The 21,492-nt window shown below is 45.6% G+C and overlaps 1 long non-coding RNA gene across 3 annotated transcripts in view; it reads right to left on the bottom strand.

The window, feature by feature from the left end:
• The window catches only part of LOC146080466 (uncharacterized), a 26,932-nt gene continuing 5,440 nt past the window's right edge, over window positions 1-21,492 (bottom strand). Inside the window, exons 2-4 of one of the 3 annotated variants that reach the window (XR_014474884.1) lie at window positions 2,148-2,180; window positions 1,549-1,613; window positions 1-188 (exon numbers count right to left, since the gene is read on the bottom strand). This is a non-coding gene — a long non-coding RNA (uncharacterized LOC146080466). Of the gene's footprint in view, window positions 189-1,231; window positions 2,181-7,129; window positions 7,444-21,492 lie in introns of those variants that run through there. The other 2 variants (XR_014474885.1, XR_014474886.1) reach the window with 2 other exon arrangements.

Here is a 21,492-nt window from a genome sequence, read left to right on the forward strand (position 1 = left end):
TATGCTATTTTATTGAGTAAAATTGTGATACATTTCCAATTATCTGGCATTGTCATTCATTTACAGCGCTGCTCGACTCGCCTTTGGCTTGTCACCTTTTTTTCTCATTGTTCTGCAGGTATAGCTCTCCTACCTGCACTCACCTTCAGGCGTTGCAGATGGCCCTGGAACGCAGGTCATACACCTCCCTAGGGAAAAGACAGGCACATATAGAATGTTAAGATATTGGGGTTTATTCAAACCTGATTTCACGGCTGTAGATTCCTAGGCCGGGTGATAATTGATTGACAGTGCATGCATGCGCGAGGCCATACTGCAAAAAATGCTGCTACTTTTTTTTTTTAGCGCGGGCCGCACACAAGTTGATTGACAGTCGGCATTTAGGGATAGTAACCAACCATTTTCCTGGAGTGTCAAGGAAAGTGCAGGGGTTTGAAGGGAAGTTGTGTGACATCAGCTCCGGACCCAATAAGCCTGTTTCTTCTGGACCTGCTGAGTAAAGCTGCCCATACACGGTCTGTTGTGGACCGGCTCCGTTCTGTACTATGCGATGCGCGCATCACATAGTATGGTACAAAAAGTATGTGCTGCACATACTTTTTGTACTAGCTACACATCCGATCGCATTGCATGCACAAGGCATGCAATGCAATGCATGCTATTTAAGTCCCAAAGGGATCCGTTAAACGGACCGTGTATGGGCAGCTTAAGTCCTGAGTTACGCACAGACTGGACACACTGGAAAAATCATTCAGTGGTGAGTAGGTTGCGAATGTATTTGCAGCTAATAGCAGGCCTGCGATATTTTGGCAAGCTTTGCACGTCAATTTGCAGGCTTGCATAGGGCAGGATTTCATTCTGGCTGTATGGAGTTTACCTGATCTCAGGGTTCTACAAATAAGCAGCTCTGCGATCTGGTCTGACAGGGCAGACAACAGCAAGCAAGCAACAGTAGCCCAAAGCAAAAAAAAGGAGGAATTAGAAACAGTTTTACTCAATCAGTTCACATCATGACCCTTATTCTTGTTAACTCGCAAAGGCAAATGCCTTTTCAAATGGACAAAACCATGTGCACTGCAGGGGGGTAGATGTAACTTGTGCAGAGAGAATTAGATTTGGATGAGTTATTTTGTTTCTGTGCAGGGAAAATACTGACTGCTTTATTTTTACACTGCAATATACATCAACACTTTGAAGTAAACCCCCCCCCCCCCCAAATCTAACCGTCTGCACATGTTACATCTGATCCACCTGCAGTGCACGTAGTTTTGTCCATTTGAGAAGGAAATTGCCTTTGCGAGTGAACCAGAATAAGTGCCCATGTCCCACTGGGAACATTGAGTGCAGGAAGAGATGCAGGCCAAGATGTCCGATTTCATGGAAGACCACCAATATGATCTTTTAATAAACTCCAAAGTTCTCTATACCAGAATGTCCAGCAAAGCGAGAAGCATGGGCCTAAAGGAGCAATGAGGCCCTGAGTCTTGGACTCGCAAAAGTCTTAATCTTGGTTTTGGCAAATACTGTAGGATTGAGAACCTGGCTTACTTCTTGATTCTCCTGGGCAGAGGAAAACGACCGAGAGAGAGCATCAGCCTTGCTGTTCTGAGACCCTGGGCGGAAGGACAAAACAAAATTAAATCTTGTAACGAACAAAGCCCACCGGGTAAGTCTTGAGTTCTCAGCTGGAAGAAATTTCCGAGAAGAATCCGCAGGGATGTGAACGGCCATTGTCTGATTTTTAGGATAGAACCACCCCTTCTCCCACTGAAGAGGCATCCACTTCCAGAATAAAGGGTTGAGAACAGTCGGGTTGAATGGGTGCTGAAGTGAAGACCTGTTTCAGATGCTGACAAGCTGTAACGGCTTTGGGCAGCCAACGGATTAGCTCCCTTATGAGTAAATGCAGTAATGGGACTGATAATAGAAGAAAAGTTCCTAATAAACTTTCTGTAGCAGTTGGAGAATCCAATGAAATGTTAAATGTCTCTAAGGGTTTTGTCCAGTTGATCTGCCTGCACCTTGGAGGGATCCATTTTCAGGCCTGTTCTGGAACTAATGTACCCTAAAAATGGCACCGACGACCTCATGAACTCGCATATCTCCAATTTGCAGTACAACTGATTGGACCATAGTCGTTGGAGTACCTCTTTAACATGATGTCGTTGATCTTGCAGATTCTGAAAAAAAATTTAAATATTGTCAAGATATACCACCGCAGAATAATAAAGATCACAAAAATTTAATTTATGAACTCCTGGAAGACTGTAGGGGCATTGCCGAATGGCATAACCAGATACTTGTAATGGCCATCTCTGGTGTTTAATGCCATTTTCCACTCATGGCCCGCACGAATACGAATTAAGTTGTAGGCACCCCTAAGGTCAAGTTTTTTTAAAATAAAGTAATTTTTATTAAACAATCAGCGTCATGTAAACCAGCACTACAAATATCCAAAATACATAGAGATGGAATAATATGCACATACACTTGAAACTAGTGACAGCCAACATAAACATAACAAAAGTCAATACAGATGTTCAAATAACAGTGAACAACATAGTGGAGTGCAGAAAGTCCCAAGCATACCATAGCACATTCAAATATTCTGATTTTCTGATGGATAGTACCTAGAACCTGCTGTGGAAAAATAATAACCGCAGTGCCATTCGGAAATACACAAAACAAGATTATACAGGTTGAGTATCCGGTATCCGGACATCCCTTATCCGAATTATTCCAAAAACCGTGGTTTTTGGAATCATTCGATATTTTTTATATATTTTTTTTAACCCCCTAACCCTCTTTTCATACTTACCAAGTCCCCGGGCGTCCACAGCAGGCCTCCGGCATCTTCTCCAGGGTCTCCAGCGGTCCCAGGTGACGTCACCGGTGCGCGCGCGCACACTCGCGCAATGCATTCCTGGGACCGCTGGAGACCCAGAGAAGATACCGGAGGCCTGCTGTGGACGCCCGGGGACTGCGTGGACGCCGAGGGACCACCGGACACCATCAGGGGACATGTAAGTATGCTTTAAAAAATATATTCCAAAAACCGAAAAATTCCCCTATCCGGAATGCTCGTGGTCCCGAGCATTTCGGATAGGGGATACTCAACCTGTATAAACATCTTATAGAAAAAAACTTAACCCAGCACTAAAACAAACTAAGCTATAGAAAAAAAAAATGGTACATGTGTATTATCAGGGCGCCCAATTAGCATTTGTATGCTACTGTAGTGAAATCGCATCGCATGTCACGTTATAGTGCCATGCGATGCGATTTCAGTAGTTAATATGGTACTTCTAAATTGGTGTGTGTGCATTTAGCGTAACTGTGGTTTCAGAATTAGCGTAGGTAATGTAAATTGCGTAGTCAGTCAGAGGTAGTATTCCCACTCCCTGTCAGAATCAAGGAGCCCATACACGCTCCGTTGTGTACGGCTCAGTTCTGTACTATGCGATGCGCGCTCCCGCGCATCACATAGTACGGTACACAAAGTATGTGCTGCACATACTTTTTGTACTAGCTACACATCGTATCGGATCGCAGTGCATGCACAAGGCATGTGATCCGATATGATGTGTACTTTAAAAGTACAGAACGGAGCCTCAAAACGGAGCGTGTATGGGCTCCTTCAGTCTGAGGTGAATTACTGGCAGGAATGGCAGCATCACTCAGACCTGCAGGAGAATTGTCGAAAATGGCTGTACCTGCGACAAATATGTTCAGCTTGCCTAAGATGGAGGAGGAGGCTGTCCTCTTCTTTCAGCACCATCATCTGCCGCTGACGCAGAATTGTACCAACGGGCACCTTTATGGTGGTGCCATAACAAAGCATGCCGTCAGAAGGGGAGCCTAAGAGCGGGCCATTTGGTTTCCAGGGTGCCTGCACCATTGACCTTATGGCGCAGCCCCAGCGGCGTATCGATGGTCCTGGGCAGATTGTGCAGGTCGATGAGAGCTTATTTGAAAAGCAAAAGAGCAATGTCGTCCGTACTTTGCCTCAGCAATGGATTTTTGGCAGGATTTGTCGTCAAAGTGGTCAGTGCTTTGTTACTATGGAGCCAAAACGGGAAGCCACCACGCTATAAATGATAACATCGAGCCAGGCACAACTATTTATTCTGACTGCTGGCGGGCATACAGTACAGACCAGTTGGAACAGACTGGATATCATCATGCCAGAGTTAACCATAGGTATAACTTTGTGGACCCAGACACAGGTGTTCATACACAAAATATAGAGCGACTTTTTGGGCTCCTGCAAATGGCGCAATAAGCGCCAAAGAGGCACAGCATGTCACCATTTGCAATCATACTTGCAGGAGTTCATGTGGCGTAAGACTTTGGGAGCTGAGAATCCATTTGAGTGCATCCTTCCAAAGGCAGATTGACTGTTTTAAGGTCTTTTTTGGTTCATAATTTTTATTCATTAATGTTGTTATGTTGTAACTTGATTAATTGCTATTATTGTCATTATTTATTGTAATTAATGTGAGTAATTCATTTAATATGCTATTTATTTATTAAGTAAATTACAGTTATTTGTTAACACATGTCATCATTGTCGTGTCAGATGTATGATATTGCAGGTGTGAATGTGTTCACAAAACTCCCCCACTATCCACGTCATCCCGAAGCATAGCGAGCGCATGCGTCACGCGTCCTCCCGACCTTTTGATACCCCCACTATCCACGTCCACGTGGAGTCGATTTTATATAGTGTGGTGAGCGCAGCGAGCCACCGAGCCCGAAGCATGGCGAGCGTCGCAGAATACATGTAAAATAATCCGCATCCCCTCGCATGTAAAGTACATGTAAAGTAATTTCACTGTGCTCGCCACACTTTGGGCTCGGTGACTCGCTGCGCTTGCCACACTATATAAAATCAGCTCCATGCCGACGTGGATAGTGGGGGTATGAAAAGGTCAGGAGGATGCGTAACGCTGCGCTCGCCACACTTCGGGATGATGTGGATAGTGGGGGTGTGAAAAATACAATTGCATCACATATACATACACTGTGTGTTTAGTTGCATCACATATACATATACACAGGGTTTTGTGGTAATCGCAACACACAGAAAATCGCATGCTTTTTTAAGTGTAATGCGATGTGATATGCGGACAGGGTGCAGTGTATAAATTAACTAGTGAGATTGTATCGCATTCATCGCATGCCACGGAAAAGTGACATGCGATGCGATTTCACTACGCAGAATAGCCCACTAAGAAACTGGCGTACAGGGCGCCGTGATAATACACATGTACCAAAACAATAATAATACATATATATATAAGAAATGTCACTCTCAAAATATCAACTGACCAAGAGAAGTATTAGAAAAAAAAAAAAAAGAATGACACATAAAAAACACAGAGTATGCTATGTGGAATGTTGCGGGGACGCATAGGCCGACTCCAGCCATCTGGTCCATATATGGTCAAACTTAATGCCTGCTTTATGGACAAAATACATATAATGCTCATGTTCCTCAGTGACATTCACTAGGAAAACCCACTCTGAAAAAACTGGGCCTGAGGAAGCCATGCAGGAGCGGGCCAAGCATACCTTAGCAAGTGCACACAGATTGATAGCATATTGGACACTGTATTTATCTAATTCATCATCCTCCCTATCTCCCAGGCTACAGAATGTCAATGTGAGTACGGTAAGTGGAATACCAGTATGAGACATAGCAGATTTCACCTGGACCCAGAATGACTGAACCACAGAACACTCCCATAATAAGTGCCAGAAGGTTCCTTGGGCAGTGCTACACTTGGGACAGAGGTCAGAATGACGACCACCAAAGTGCACCATACAAGCAGGAGTGAAATATGTTCTGTGCAAAAGAAATAATGGGATCTGTTGAAATCTTATAGATGTAGTAGCTCTACGGGGATACACTAGGGATGCCTCCAACTCCTCACTAAGGGGTTTATTCTGGTTCACTCGGAAAGGCACAATCACTCTCTAATGGACAAAACCATGTGCATTGCAAGTGGGGCAGATGTAACATGTGCAGAGACAATTAGATTTGGGTGGGGTTTGTACTTCAAACTGATATCTATATTGCAGTTTAAAAGTAAAGCAGATAGTATTTACCCTGCACAGAAACAATAAAGCACCCAAATCTCTCTCTCTCTGCACATGTTACATCAGCCCCACCTGCAGTACACATGGTTTTGTCCATTAGAGAGTGATTATGCCTTTGCGAGTGAACTAGAATAACCCCCTAAGAGTCCCCACCAGATCATCTCAACCTCGTCTTACACAGCCAGAGTATCATTGTGATGAGAGGACAGTAAAATGTAGTATACAAGGGACACAGATTTCACAGGTCCTAAAGTTAATACAAGCTGTTTTACTGGGGAGAGTGTAATAGTCAGGGGCCTATCCTGAAATTGGGCATTAAGGGCGTATCTAAGTTGCCAAAACCTATAGAAATAGGAATTTGGGAAGCCAAACTGGTCCTGCAATTGAACAAACAATTTTAATACCCCATCACAATATAAGTGATCCCTAAGGTCAAGTTTAGAGAAAACATTGGCCCCCATAATTCTATCAAACAGTTTCATCACCAGAGGAAGGGGATAACGATTCTTAATGGTTATATTGTTTAGCTATCTGTAGTCTATACAAGGCCTGAGGCTACCATCCTTCCTTTTATAAAAAAAAATCCTGCTCCAGCGGGTGAAGTTCATGGCCGGATAAACCCCTTTTGAAGACTCTCTTTGATATACTGGGCCATGGCCACTGTTTCAGGAAGGGAAAGAGGGTAGGCTCTGCTACGGGGAGTTTTACATGGCATTAGGTCAATGAGACAGTCCCAATTCTGAAGAGGGGGCAGTCTGTCTGCTGATTTTTTGCAAAAGACATCAGCAAAGTCAACTTAGGTTGGTAGAAGGAGTTTGGAAGCTGAGGAAGTAGTGGACTGTAGAGGACAAATCTTTTGTTAACAAGAGAAAAGGCAGTCTGTGCCCCAGGAAAGAATTTGCATGGTTTTCCAGTCAATGATAGGAGAATGTCTTTGAAGCCATGGGAACCCAAGGACTAAGGAGTGATTCGCCTTAGAAATTACTAAAAAAGACAGCAGTTCCTGTTGCAGGACACCCACTTGTACCTTCAGGGGATGAGTTTGATGTGTGACTGAACAGTGAGGTATAAGACTTCCATCCACCGCTGAGATTTGGAATACTTCAGTGAGTTTGAGAGCTTTCAACTGCTGGGATGCCATAAACTGAGAAGATATGAAGTTTCCCGCAGCTCTGGAGTCTAAAGGGGCAGAATAGATGGGCCAAGTGGTTCTTATCTGCCGTCAAATTTTATGTTTCTATGCAACAAGGCCTGAACTGTGATGGGACCATTGGGCAAAATTTTTTTAAGTATCCCGCGGCATCCGGCCGGGTGTCACCTCGGCTGCCGCGCCAGGGCACGTAGGAATCACCTGGTTGGACAAAACGCGTGTACAAAGTTAGAATGGTTGTCATGGTAATTATACACATAACAATGACATTGCTAAGCAACAAAAGAAGAATTAAAGAAGAATTAAAAGGCAAGCAGCATAATCCTGCACACACAATCATGGGTTGACACAGCAAAGTAGCAACCCTACAATGTAACAATGTAATGGCCCAAATTAGCAACAAATATTAGTTTAGCAAAAAATTTAATAAATACAATTCTAAAACATTGCTAATATTAATTAGAGCAGAATTAGTGGACATTGCAGGTATTAACCAATAGTTGCGTTACAAAAAATGGGACAGACCCAGATTCTCGTTCAATCCACGTGGAACCAGTGTGTCCAGGTGATATATCCACCTGCTTTCGGCTGCAACAGCAGGGTGGACCTGTTACCCCCTCTTAGTGATGGGGGGACATGGTCGATAATTCTATAACGCAATGATGTTAAAGGGTGCCTGTCTTCAATAAAATGATGGGCCACTGGGAATTCGCTATGTCCAGCTGCTAACCTGATCTTAATGTTGGACCGGTGGGCTGCAGCTCTTTCTTTGAATGCCCGGTCTGTTTTCCCTATATAATGATGGCCACATTGACAGCTAATCATATAGATGACGAATTTTGTACTACAGCTGACCCTGTGCCTGATTTTAAATTTCTTCCCCGAAAAGGGATGGAAGAAGGAATCCCCCTGCACCATGTAGCTGCATGTAGTGCAACCACTGCAGCGAAAGCAACCCACTTTAGGAGTACCCAAAAATGTGGGTGGTTTCGGTAGAGGAAATCTGACATTGTTTTTTACAAGGTGGTCTTTTAAAATTTTCCCTCTAGTATATGCATGCATGATTTTTTTATTGTGCAAAGAGGGTAGCTGTGGATCTGTCGTGAGGATTGGCCAACATTTTTTTAGTAATATGGCGCTGTTGGGTGCTTTTGTTATGAAAGGAATTGACCCAAATCAATCAGTCGCTAGTACGATTTACTGTGACAGGGTTAAGGGCCTGTTCCCGGCTCATTGCAAGCACTTTTTTTGGATTGCAATAAATCGTGATAGCAGTATCCTCTAGCTACAAATTTAGTGACCATCCGATCTAGTGATGCTTCAAGATCTGAGGGTGCTCTTGAAATTCTGCGAACCCTCAGCATCTGAGAAAAAGGGAGGCCCTTCTTCAGGGAAATAGTGTGATGACTGCTCGCTTGTAAGATATTATTTCTGTCAGTCGGTTCCATGAACAGAGAAGTTCCGATGAGCCCATCAGTTAACGTAATTTTGACAGCTAGGTAATGCACACTAGATTGATTTATGCTGTACTTAAATTTGACTGGGGAATCTGTCTCATTATGCATGTTAATGAGACTCTCCAATTCCTCACTGGTCCACACCCAAACCACCAGTAAATCGTCTATGTACCTGAGGTACAACCTGACTGACCCACTGATGGCCTGGTTCTCTGTAAAAAGCAATTTGTCTATAGTATGCATAAAAGCATTGGCAAACGATGGGGCCACTGAGGACCCATCGGACATCCTTTTAACTGTAGGCAAAATTTACCATTAAAGGTAAAGTGCGCTCTAAGGTTAGTGCAAGAAGCTGCATAAAAAACGGGATGGCTGGACCTGTGTAGAGAAGATTGTCCGTGATTAGTCTTGCCAAAGCTAAATTGGGAATTATTCCCCTATTCTGGTTAACTCGTTATTATTACACCTTGTGCATTGTTGCATTTATCATTTTTTGTATTATTACACCTAGAGCATTTTTGCACATATCATTCTTGTTATTATTACATCCTGTGCATTGCTGCATTTATTGTCCTTCTACCTGAGGGCACAATAGTTTCCTTATTTCCTTTGTGAGGATATCCGGTTCAGTTTCTCCTTGTCTTACCCAGCCTCCACTAGCAGTCCTGTCAGTATTAAGACCTGGAGGCTTCTGAGTACCAGGAGGACCTAATTCTCCTGGGAAAGGCGGCTGCTATAGGCAAAGGTTTTGGGTGCAGGACGCTTTAGGACTGCTGGGCAAGTGCAACCATGTGTCACGGCCGAAGATTCTGATGAGGTCGTGTGGTGCTCAGGGACTGAGGAGGAGGCAGTAGTAGGGTTAAAACGAGCAGGTTTAATAAAGGATGTCATACAGGACTCAAATACTTCTTTGAGAACAACTGTAAGAGGAATCAAAGTAAATGGCAAACGATAAATGTCCAGAAGACAATGAGGATGAATGTCCAGAAGACAATGAGGATGAATGTCCAGAAGACAATGAGGTTGAATTTCCAGAAGACAACGATGAGGATTTATCCAGGTAACAATGATGAAGAAAATCCTGATGAAGAGATGAAAAGATGGTGGCAAATAGAGGATCCGGAACTGGAAGAAGATGGGAGGTGACTGCGGCTGGAGGTAGCTAAAGAGGAGGTCTTTGGGAAATCCAGGAGGAAGCACCCAAGGGTACCAAAAAGAAGCTGGCGACCAGCGTGACTGGAAAGGAGCACTGGATCTGAAGCCAAAGCGAGCTGACGGACACAGCTGGGATAACAAGGACACAATGAGTCAGGAGCCTTCCAGGAAGTGCACGGCACAGAAGACTCTTTGCACTGACACTGAGTTACCTGGGCAGATCCTCTATATGCATAGAAGGCGGCTGCCATTGGCTATCACAGTGAAACAGGTGTGCAGCTCTGACCTGGCCCAATCCCCTGTTTGCCCTTAAGCAAGATGGCGGCGCTGGTCTCACGGCACTCATAGCCTAGAGCGAGACCACGCCGCAGACTTCCATGCTGCCCTCCAACACTGCCGGACCTCTGCCTGCCGCCTCACCTGACATGGAGGCCGACACACGCCAGCCGACTGTGGACACGGACGGGTGAGTACAGGACCCGCCGTGTACCGCCGCGGCGGCGCGTGACAGTACCCCCCCTTTTCAGGTAACCTCAGGACATTTGCGCTTCTTGTGAGGATTCTTCTGAAAGAAGCGCTTAACGAGACTTGGGGAATGTAAATCAGCTTGATCCACCCATGAGTTCTCCTCCGGTCCGAAACCAGCCCACTCCACCAGAAATTGATGTTGAGAGTTGCGATAACGAGAGTCTATGATTCGTCTGACCTCAAACTCAGCATCCTTCTCGGTATTGACCTTTGAGGGTCGGGGTACTTTCTTTTGGAAGATGCTTAATTTCAATGGTTTGAGAAGAGATATATGAAAAGAATTAGATACCTTCATAGAAGATGGAAGCTGCAATCTGTAGGACACCGGGTTGATGACTTGGGTGATGGGGAATGGACCAATAAAATGAGGGGCAAGCTTCATCGAGGGTACACGAAGACGAAGATTGCGGGTAGACAGCCACACTCGATCCCCTACTTTAAATGGTGGAACCGCCTTTCTTCGCTTATCAGCTGCTTTCTTATATCTGGCAGAAGCTTGAAGAAGAGCTTTGTGAACCTCAGCCCATATCTTTTTGAAACGATGAAGAGACATGGAAGCTGCTGGAACCTCCGGAGAAGGCAAACTTGAGAAATCAGGGGACCGTGGATGTTTGCCGTAGACTGTGAAGAAGGGTGTAGTACCTGAAGAGGAGTGGTAAGAGTTGTTGTGTGCATACTCCGCCCAGGGCAATAGATCCTTCCATTCATCTTGAGAGGAGGACACAAAAAGTCGAATAAATGTCTCTAGGTCTTGGTTGACACGTTCAGTTTGCCCGTTAGTCTGAGGATGGAAGGCGGTGGAGAATTTTAATTTCACCTGAACGGCAGTACACAGAGCTCTCCAGAACTTGGCGACGAACTGCACACCCCTATCGGATATGATCTCTTTGGGCAACCCATGAAGCCTGAAGATGGTGGATATGAAGAGTTGGGCTAGTACTGGAGCCGAAGGTAATGATTTTAGGGGCACGAAGTGGGCCATCTTGGAAAAGCGGTCGACTATCACCCAGATAACAGTGTAACCGCTAGAAGAGGATAATTCAGAAATGAAGTCCATCGACAGATGAGTCCATGGTTGCGTTGGGATGGACAGTGGTAGCAAAGCCCCAGCTGGGGGAGTCCGAGACGTCTTGAAGTTGGGCGCACTTGACACATGAAGATACAAAGTGTTTTACATCCTGTCGAATGGTTGGCCACCAATATGATCGTAGGAGGAATTGTAAAGTTTTTTGTACCCCAGAATGTCCAGCAAAGCGGGAGGCGTGGCCCCACGTCAACAGCTTCTTGCGTAAATTGGGCGGCACAAAGGACTTGCCTGCAGGTGGTGTAGGGTGAGGAGAGACATGAGCAAAGACGACAGGGTTCAGGATGGACTGTTTAAGTGGTTCAGAATCCGAGCTGGGATTGAAGGACCGAGACAAGGCATCAGCTTTATTGTTTAAAACACCTGGACGATACTTGATTTGGAAATTGAAGCGTTCGAAGAACATAGCCCAGCGAGCCTGGCGTGAAGTGAGACATTGTGCTTGTCTTAAGAAAGAAAGATTTTTGTGGTCGGAAAAAACTGTGATCTGGTGATGAGCCCCCTCTAACAGATACCGCCACTCCTCGAAGGCTAACTTAACAGCGAGCAGCTCCTGTTCTCCAATAGGGTAGTTCTTTTCTGCCGGGAGAAATTTCTTGGAAAAGTATGCGCAAGGGTGAAGCTCTGCATCCTCTCCTTTTTGCGAAAGAACTGCTCCTACTCCGTCAGAAGAGGCGTCAACCTCCAGGATGAAGGGTCGATTCACATCAGGTTGAAGAAGAATTGGAGCGGTGATAAACGCCTGTTTCAGTAGTTTGAAAGCCTTGGTAGCTGCGGACGGCCATTGGGCAGGATTGGCCCCTTTTTGGGTAAGGGCCGTCAGAGGTGCTGCTATGGTGGAGAAATTGCGGATGAAGCGGCGGTAGTAGTTGGAAAAGCCGAGGAATCTTTGCAATCCTTTGAGAGTGGTTGGGGGTGTCCAATCTTGAATAGCGCAGACTTTTTCAGGATCCATCTCCAGCCCAGTACTTGAAAGAATATGACCCAGGAAGGGAATTGAAGAGACTTCGAAGACACACTTTTCGAGCTTACAGAAAAGCTGGTTCTGGCGAAGACGGCTTAACACCTCCCGAACGGTGAGTGCTGAGATTGGACGAGAAGATGAGGATGTCATCTAAATAGACAACAATGGAAATATATAACAAGTCCCGAAAGATGTCATTCACGAATTGCTGGAAAACGGCTGGAGCATTACACAGACCAAATGGCATAACGAGGTATTCATAATGTCCATCTCGGGTATTGAAGGCCGTTTTCCATTCGTCCCCCTGGCGGATACGGATCAGGTTGTATGCTCCCCTCAAGTCTAGTTTGGTGAAGACCGTGGCCCCCTTAACTCGGTCGAACAATTCAGTGATGAGGGGCAGCGGATAGCGATTTTTAACGGTGATGTCATTCAACCCCCGATAATCGATACACGGTCTCAGGCTGCCATCTTTCTTCTTGACGAAGAAGAAGCCCGCTCCTGCCGGAGAGGTGGACGGCCGGATAAATCCCTTCTCCAGATTCTCCTGGATGTATGCCGACATGGCCTCTGTCTCAGGCAACGATAAAGGGTACGTTCTTCCCCGTGGTGGTGTCTTGCCTGGAATGAGATCAATGGGACAATCCCATGGCCGGTCCTTTACTAAAGACATCTGAAAAAGACGAGTATGGTGCGGGTATGGTGGAGGCAGGAAGCTGGGGAGAAAATGCTTGAGGTTTGCTCATAAGAATAGGAATAACAGGAGATAAGCAAGAAGAAAAGCAGTCCTTACTCCAGGCCTTAATCTCCATAGTTAGCCAGTCGACATGGGGGTTATGCTTGGTAAGCCACGGCATCCCTAGGACTACAGGGTGAGAGGACTGAGGGAGGACCAAAAACTCTAACTTCTCTTGGTGCAGGGCTCCAACTTGAAGATGGATCGGTACCGTCTGTGAGGTGACATGGCCACTGGAGATGTGGCTGCCATCGAAGGCTGTCAGGACCAGAGGTTGTTCCAGTGGTTGGAGAGGTATGGAGAGTTGTGCGGCCATGTCGGCCGAGATGAAGTTCCCAGCCGCACCTGAGTCCAGTAGAGCTTGCATGGATGTTTGTCCCCGAGGAGTACTCAGGGTGACTGAGATGGTAGAGTCTATGGTGGAGGGAGCAGGCGATAACACTCCTAATCTAGCCTCCCTCGTGGAGATTAGGAGCGGTCGTTTCCCGGACGAAGAGGACAAGAGATCAGAAGATGAGAAGATGAAGCGCAGTACATACAGAGATTATCTCTGCGACGTCGGTTCTTTTCTTCGGGAGAGAGACGGGACCGATTTATTTGCATTGGTTCTTCTGTGGCAGAAGGAGTAGATGATCCAATCTTTACAGGAGAAGTAACCACAGAAGAAGAACAAGGTCGAAAACGTTCAGAACGAGTCCTTTCCAGTTGTCGCTCGTGAAGCCGCAGATCAACTTTATTGCACAAGGAGATTAGTGCTGTCAGAGTGGAAGGGGTGTCACGGGTAGCTAGTTCGTCCTTGAGACGGCTGGAAAAACCATTCCAGAACGCGGCGACGAGAGCCTCTTCATTCCACTCCAACTCCGATGCTAGTGTCTGGAACTGCACCACATATTGGCCCACCGATCTGCTACCTTGTCGAATTCTCAGAATCTCTGCAGCGGCTGATGACACTCGACCTGTTTCGTCAAAGATTCGTCGGAAGGAGGCAATGAAATCATCGTAGTTGTTTAGTAGAGGATCTGCTCTCTCCCACAGAGGCGAAACCCACTCTAGGGCAGATCCCGAGAGGAGGGAGACAATGTAGGCTACACGCGCCTTGTCAGTTGGAAAGTTGGAGGCTTGGAGAGTGAAGTGCACATCGCACTGATTCAAAAACCCGCGACATCCTTTAGGAGACCCATCGTACTTGCTGGGGGTCGGCAAATGTAACTGAGGGGGAATAATGGACCCGACTGGTGGCGTGGCGGAAACTCCTCCCGAGGATACTGAAGATGTTGCTGTAGCCGCTGGAGGGGCGGTTTGTGAGGAAGTCAGTGATTGTAAAAATTGCGCCACTTGCCGCTGTGAAGACTCCACTTTTTCCAGGCGGCCCATAATGCCTTGCAATACTTTTGCCAGAGATCCCTGATTTTCACCCGACTCCATCGGGTCAGTGCAAACTGTCACGGCCGAAGATTCTGATGAGGTCGTGTGGTGCTCAGGGACTGAGGAGGAGGCAGTAGTAGGGTTAAAATGAGCAGGTTTAATAAAGGATGTCATACAGGACTCAAATACTTCTTTGAGAACAACTGTAAGAGGAATCAAAGTAAATGGCAAACGATAAATGTCCAGAAGACAATGAGGATGAATGTCCAGAAGACAATGAGGATGAATGTCCAGAAGACAATGAGGATGAATTTCCAGAAGACAACGATGAGGATATATCCAGGTAACAATGATGAAGAAAATCCTGATGAAGAGATGAAAAGATGGTGGCAAATAGAGGATCCGGAACTGGAAGAAGATGGGAGGTGACTGCGGCTGGAGGTAGCTGAAGAGGAGGTCTTTGGGAAATCCAGGAGGAAGCACCCAAGGGTACCAGAGAGAAGCTGGCGACCAGCGTGACTGGAAAGGAGCACTGGATCTGAAGCCAAAGCGAGCTGACGGACACAGCTGGGATAACAAGGACACAATGAGTCAGGAGCCTTCCAGGAAGTGCACGGCACAGAAGACTCTTTGCACTGACACTGAGTTACCTGGGCAGATCCTCTATATGCATAGAAGGCGGCTGCCATTGGCTATCACAGTGAAACAGGTGTGCAGCTCTGACCTGGCCCAATCCCCTGTTTGCCCTTAAGCAAGATGGCGGCGCTGGTCTCACGGCACCCATAGCCTAGAGCGAGACCACGCCGCAGACTTCCATGCTGCCCTCCAACACTGCCGGACCTCTGCCTGCCGCCTCACCTGACATGGAGGCCGACACACGCCAGCCGACTGCGGACACGGACGGGTGAGTACAGGACCCGCCGTGTACCGCCGCGGCGGCGCGTGACACCATGTTTCCGATACCTCCAATCATAACATTATAAACGGCCAAATTATTCACTGGTCAGAAAGAAGCCAGTCCTCAAAGTCCGACCCAGATTTTGGCCGAGCAGATTCATAAACTGTTGCATCAATTTCAGGAACTCACACTGCAGGTGGACACTCATGACAGTACTAGAGGGGCGGTCAGTAGCTCAGAATCTAGTCAAAGAACCTGATCGGTTTTCTGGGGATCAATATCATTTTTTTTTTAATTTTAGGGAGAGCTGTAAGCTATATTTTTAGCTAAAACCCTTATCCTCAGGTTCTGAGACCTAGCGGGTTGGTAAAGTAATTTCCCTTTTACAAGGGGATCCCCAGTCCTGGGCTTTTGGATTAAGTTCTGATAGTCCAGCTCTTCATACTGTGAATGCTTTTTTTTCTGCCTTAGGGGTACTCTATGATGACCCTGATAAAACAGTCTTGGCAGAAGCTCAAATACAGTCCCTCAAACAAGGGCGTAGAACTGCAGAGGTTTACTGTACCGAATTGTGCAGATTTGCTAAAGACACTACTTGGAATGATCCGGCTCTCTGTAGCCAATTCCACCTTGGTTTGTCAAATCAGATCAAGGATTATTTAGTCCAATACCCCTCTTCAGCCACATTGGATGTCCTTATGCAATTGTCCATCCGGGAACGACAGTCGTCTTTTGTGAGCATCATCTGGAAAGGGAGTTGACTGCGATGTTACCTCCAAGGGTCACTCATGAAGTTCCTGATATCTGCAAGGAACCCATGCAGATTGGCGCCAGTCTTTTTACCTCCCAGGAGAAGGTACACAGACGATCTGGGAGGTTATATCTGTATTGTGGGGGAAAGGACATATGGTCAACTCTTGTCCTGAGAGACCGGAAAACTCCAAGGACTGAAGAACTCTGGAAAAATTCTTTCAGGCCTTTCCTCTTTTTCAAAAAAGAGAGATTGGGAAAAAAGATTGGGCACTGTGTCTGGTTATGTGCTGCCTCAATGCCACCAGAAGGGGGACTTTCCCTTCTGTCCCCAGAAAAGGAATAGGAAAAAATTGTGCTAGGTGGAAGAGATGGCGCTCAACCAGTGTATCATAGAAATTTTTTGTTATTTATCTTTCAATGTTCCTTTATTCGATTTTTTCTTTCTTAGACGGTCACTTTCACGTTCTGGACGAGATTTTCTCATAAAAAAATATAAAAAGGTAAAAATAAAATGAGATTAGACTCACTGGGGGAAATTTACTAAGAAAAATTTGTGAAGAAAAATCGTATTTTCATATGAAAATACGTTTTTTTTTTGTCGTATACGTATTTTTGGCATTTAATATGCCAAAAATACGAATTTTCATATTCGTATTCATGGGACATTCGTATTTGTATTTACAAATACGAATGATTACACCATCGATAGAATACGACAAAAATTAACATTCAAAAGAATGGTGGTTCCTGATTTACTAAGCGTCCGTATTGAAAATTAACGTAAAACGCCCGCAAATGGCATGCGAAATACGGCACAAAAATACACTTTATTTTCCTGTCGTTTTTGGCTTTAGCCTGGACGGATCAGTCAGATCCGTGCAGGTTTCAGTGTAAAAAAATGGTAAAATAAATAAATAATTTTAAAAAAACGGCGTGGGGTCCCCCCCACAGCCGTAACCAGCACCAGGCTGAAAGAGCCGGAGCTGGTATTAAAAAATCAGGAAACCAACCAAATAAGGGTTCCCCGATTTTTTAAAACCAGCCCCAGGCTCCAGGTCCGGGGCTGGTTCCCAAAATACAGGGGACAAAATGAATAGGGGTCCCCCGTATTTTAAGAACCAGCCCCAGGCCAAACCAGCCAGCAGTGTAATGCCACATCCGGGGGGAGACTTTTTATACTAGTCCCCACGGCCAAAGCATTCATCCCTACCGACCAGTCAGCCTGGCTAGGGGTCCCCCCCTCCAGGACTTACCTGTCCAGGCTGAAGCCTGGTGCTGTCCCAGGTGACCCTGGAGCGGTGGCCAGCGGATTGATGAAGTTGTGTAAAAAAATAGAATAACCTATTGTTTAATACTGTGGAACTATGAGTCCCAGCAAGCCTCCCCCACAAGCTGGGACTTGTGAGAACCACAAGTCCCACCATGCGGGGCATTAAAGGGCCTGCTGGCACTTGTAGTTCCATGGTAGTAAAAATAGTCAAATAAACACACACTGACACACAAGAAAAATAAAGCTTTATTACATCCAAAGCCCACACATACTTACCTATCTTGAGCCCGTAGGTAGGTCCCTGGGTCTTGGTCCGGTGTCCGGTGTCCTGGTCCGGGTCCGTGTCAGCATCCGGTCCATGTCGGTGGCATCCGTGTCGGTGTCCGAAGTAATCCATAGGGACCTGTGGAAGGAAATTATACTTACAAGCATTCTATGGCGAAGATCTGTTCTCTTCTCTCCTGAAGTAGTCCATGTCTTCGCAAAATAAAAAAAACGCGAGTGTCCCGGCTGTCCCCTGTCACGGACATAGGCGAATCTAGAATTATGGTAATGGATGGTCCCAGATCTAGACATAACAGCAGGAGGACCTTTGCGCGGCTTAGCCGCGCGTCAAAAAGGGGACGTGGCCTCATGGGAAGGAGGTGTGGCATCACAAAAAGGGTGTGGTATTACACTTTAGACCATACACAGTAATGCCCATTACACATTTTAGCAAACTCCGTAATACCCATTACACATAAAGCCACACGCCGTAATGCCAATTACACATAAGGCCACACACCATAATGCCCATTACACATTGTGCCACACATCATAATGCCCATTACATTCTATATAACAAAACCGTCATGCCCACTACATATTTGCCACATAAGTGCTGCTTACCTACGTGCTCATTGCTAGGGGGTTCTTGCTTGATGGCACCATAGTACCCATTACACATGATGCCGCACACCATAGTACCCATTACACATGATGCCGCACACCATAGTACCCATTACACAAGATGCCGTGCACCATAGTACCCATTACACATGATGCCGTGCACCATAGTACCCATTACACACGATGCTGCACACATAATGCCGCTTACACATGATGCTGCACACATAATGTCCCTTACACATGATGCTGCACACATAATGCCCCTTACACATGATGCTGCACACATAATGCCCCTTACACATGATGCTGCACACATAATGTCCCTTACACATGATGCTGCACACATAATGCCCCTTACACATGATGCTGCACACATAATGTCCCTTACACATGATGCTGCACACATAATGCCCCTTACACATTAAGCCACACATTATGCGTAATGCCCCCACATACCGCCACTTGTAGCGTCCATTAAGCAATGCCCCCAAAAGTGCCACTTACTGTAAATTTTTATATGAGCCTTCGCTGCTGCTGCAGGGAGAGATGGAGAGCGGTGCAGCTGCTTCTATGGGGAGAGTAGCAGAGTGCAGCACAGAGCACGCTCCCACTCCCCTCCTGGTGGCCCCTCTAGCCGAGTGGACATTTGAAATATTGTGCACGCTGTTGTTGTGCGTGACGTCGGGGGAGCACGCCAGGTGCCGGCACCACATGATTAAAGGGGGGCGGGCTGAGGTGAAAGCGGAGAGAAGAATTGGAGCGGAAGCTGCAGGGGTGACAGCTGGGCAGAGCGGGGGGCTGCCCGGCTGTATTCAGAGCACTGCAGGTCACGGCTGTTTGAAATAATACCCCTTTCACAACAGAAAATGCAGGGATTTACCTGGGAATATGGTCCCAGGATCATACAGGGACATTCCCAGGCTGACCCCTTATACACCAGCCTAGTCCCTGCATTTTCTGGTGTGAGGGGGAGAGACAACCACTCTCCTCTCCCTACCCCCTTTAACCAACCAGCTATATCTTCTGAACCAACTGAACCATTTACATGAGACCAGTATCATATTGAAGAACTTTTGAGTTGGCTTCGAATGATTTTGGTCCCGTGAAACTGGGCTGTTTGGTTCCAGAGAAATATGCCTTCAAAGAAAATAAACAGTCATGAAATTACATTTAAAAAATGAAAAAAAAAAAAAAACGGTTTAACCTCAATATCCCTGGAACCAATTAACCCATATGGATCCAGCCTGGTATCAGATTGAAGGCCCAGTGATTTGGGTTCGACTGAGATCAACCTCGAGCTTGAGTGATGCCGAAGGGGGAACTGGCAGCGGTTGAACTGGGTGGGGGTTGGAATTAGCGGGTCCCATGTTATTCTATAGGGAAAACGTTCCAGCTTTGCCTGGCAGTATCTCCGGTTCCCAGGGGGCTAGAGACACAAGGCTGGGCTCGTTAGAAAGCCCAATCCCTCAGCTACAAAATGGGCTAATGGGTGGTCCTGTGCACCCCCGGACCACCCCCTAAATTCGCCTATGGTCACGGACTGTGGAGAGACACAGAGAAAGTGCTCGGGTTTTTAGACAGAAGAATTAGTCAGTTCAAAGTTTTTTAAAGAACATATATTGTTTATAAACACAAATTCCAACTTGATTTAATTAGTTCTCCAGATGATGTAAAATCAAAAAGAAATTTTGCATGCAGCCAGTCTGTTAGTAATAGATTATTGGGCATGAACTTCAGCAATCAGTATCATATTTACAGGTTCTCAAATAACCGATTTCAATGGCATACAGGTATATGAGTAAAAAGTGCTCCCACAGTTAATTTCCTCAAACCTGTGTCCCGAGTGTTGGGGAATGAAGCAAGCTCCGCTTTTTTAGGGTGCAGATAATAAGGTTCAACTGGAGAAGGAGGCCGGCCGGCTAGTCCTTAAGAGCACAGGTCTGTTATGGATCGATGCGTTTCCCCGCCAACTTATCATGGCGGCTTCATCAAGGATCAAGTGACAAAAAGCAAAAATTATCTATCTTCTAAACAGCAGATATGGAGATACTAATATGTGTATATGATGTACGAAAGGGGGTCAGAAAAGGAGGACAAAAGAACAAAAAGGGAATAGGATAAAGCAATATATGTGAATTTTTGATAAATGGTAAAAATGAGATGTGATTATGACCCACAAATGGGAAAATTATGTATAGTATGTCTATATTTGAAGAAATATCAATAAAATTTGAGTAAAAAAACACCTTCTTTCATTCCATCTCTCCCCCTTTTTCTCCCTGACACCCTCTCTCACTCCTTGTCTCTCCCTGACACTCTCACTCCCTCTTCCTCCCCTATTTTCTCTTTCACTCCAATCGACTGCTTAGCCCAACTTACTTACTCACCCCTCACTCTCTCTTCTGCCCCCTAAGGGTCATAGTAGTGACAATAGTGGTGGTGGTGCCCTTTCAAAATTTGTTATGGGACTCAAAAAGTAATAGTTAATAGAATAAACCAGTATTAAATGCCATTTTTCTAATCATCAACTTCTTTTATATGTATGAGTTTATGGGCACCCCCATTCTTGGAATGATAGTGGCTTTACTTAGTTAGTCAAATAATACAGAAATCTAAGGTAACGAATAGGAGTGCTTAGCTGTGATCTTACTTATCACTGTGTAGCTTATGGAAGGCTGACTTCCTTTTTGTGACAAAGAAAAACCCCACACCTGCAAAGGACTTTGACGGTCTAATAAAACCCTTACTGGGGTTCTCTTTGATATATTAATTTATAGCATTGGTTTCAGGAATAGACAAAGCATACAATCTCCCTTTTGGTAAGAGAGTATAAGCCATTAACTCAATAGCACAATCATAATCCCAGTGGGGTGGCAAAATATCCGAGAACACATCAACAAACGGCTTATATTACATTCCACTAGAAATTCGACAAGCATGGACAAGCACTGTCAGACATCTGGAGGTATAATTTGAGCTTAATTGAGCTAAATATGAAAATTTCCAATTTATTACTGGGTTATGGCTCCTGAGCCATGGGCACTCTAAAATAAGAGGCACCACAGGACTATGTCAAAGATAAAAAAAACTGATGTTTCTGAATGCAGCACACAATAACCAATTGGACTGGAGGGATTGAAAC

Source organism: Crinia signifera, chromosome 5 (assembly GCF_055691185.1).
Source record: "Crinia signifera chromosome 5, ASM5569118v1, whole genome shotgun sequence".
Lineage (NCBI taxonomy): Eukaryota > Metazoa > Chordata > Amphibia > Anura > Myobatrachidae > Crinia > Crinia signifera.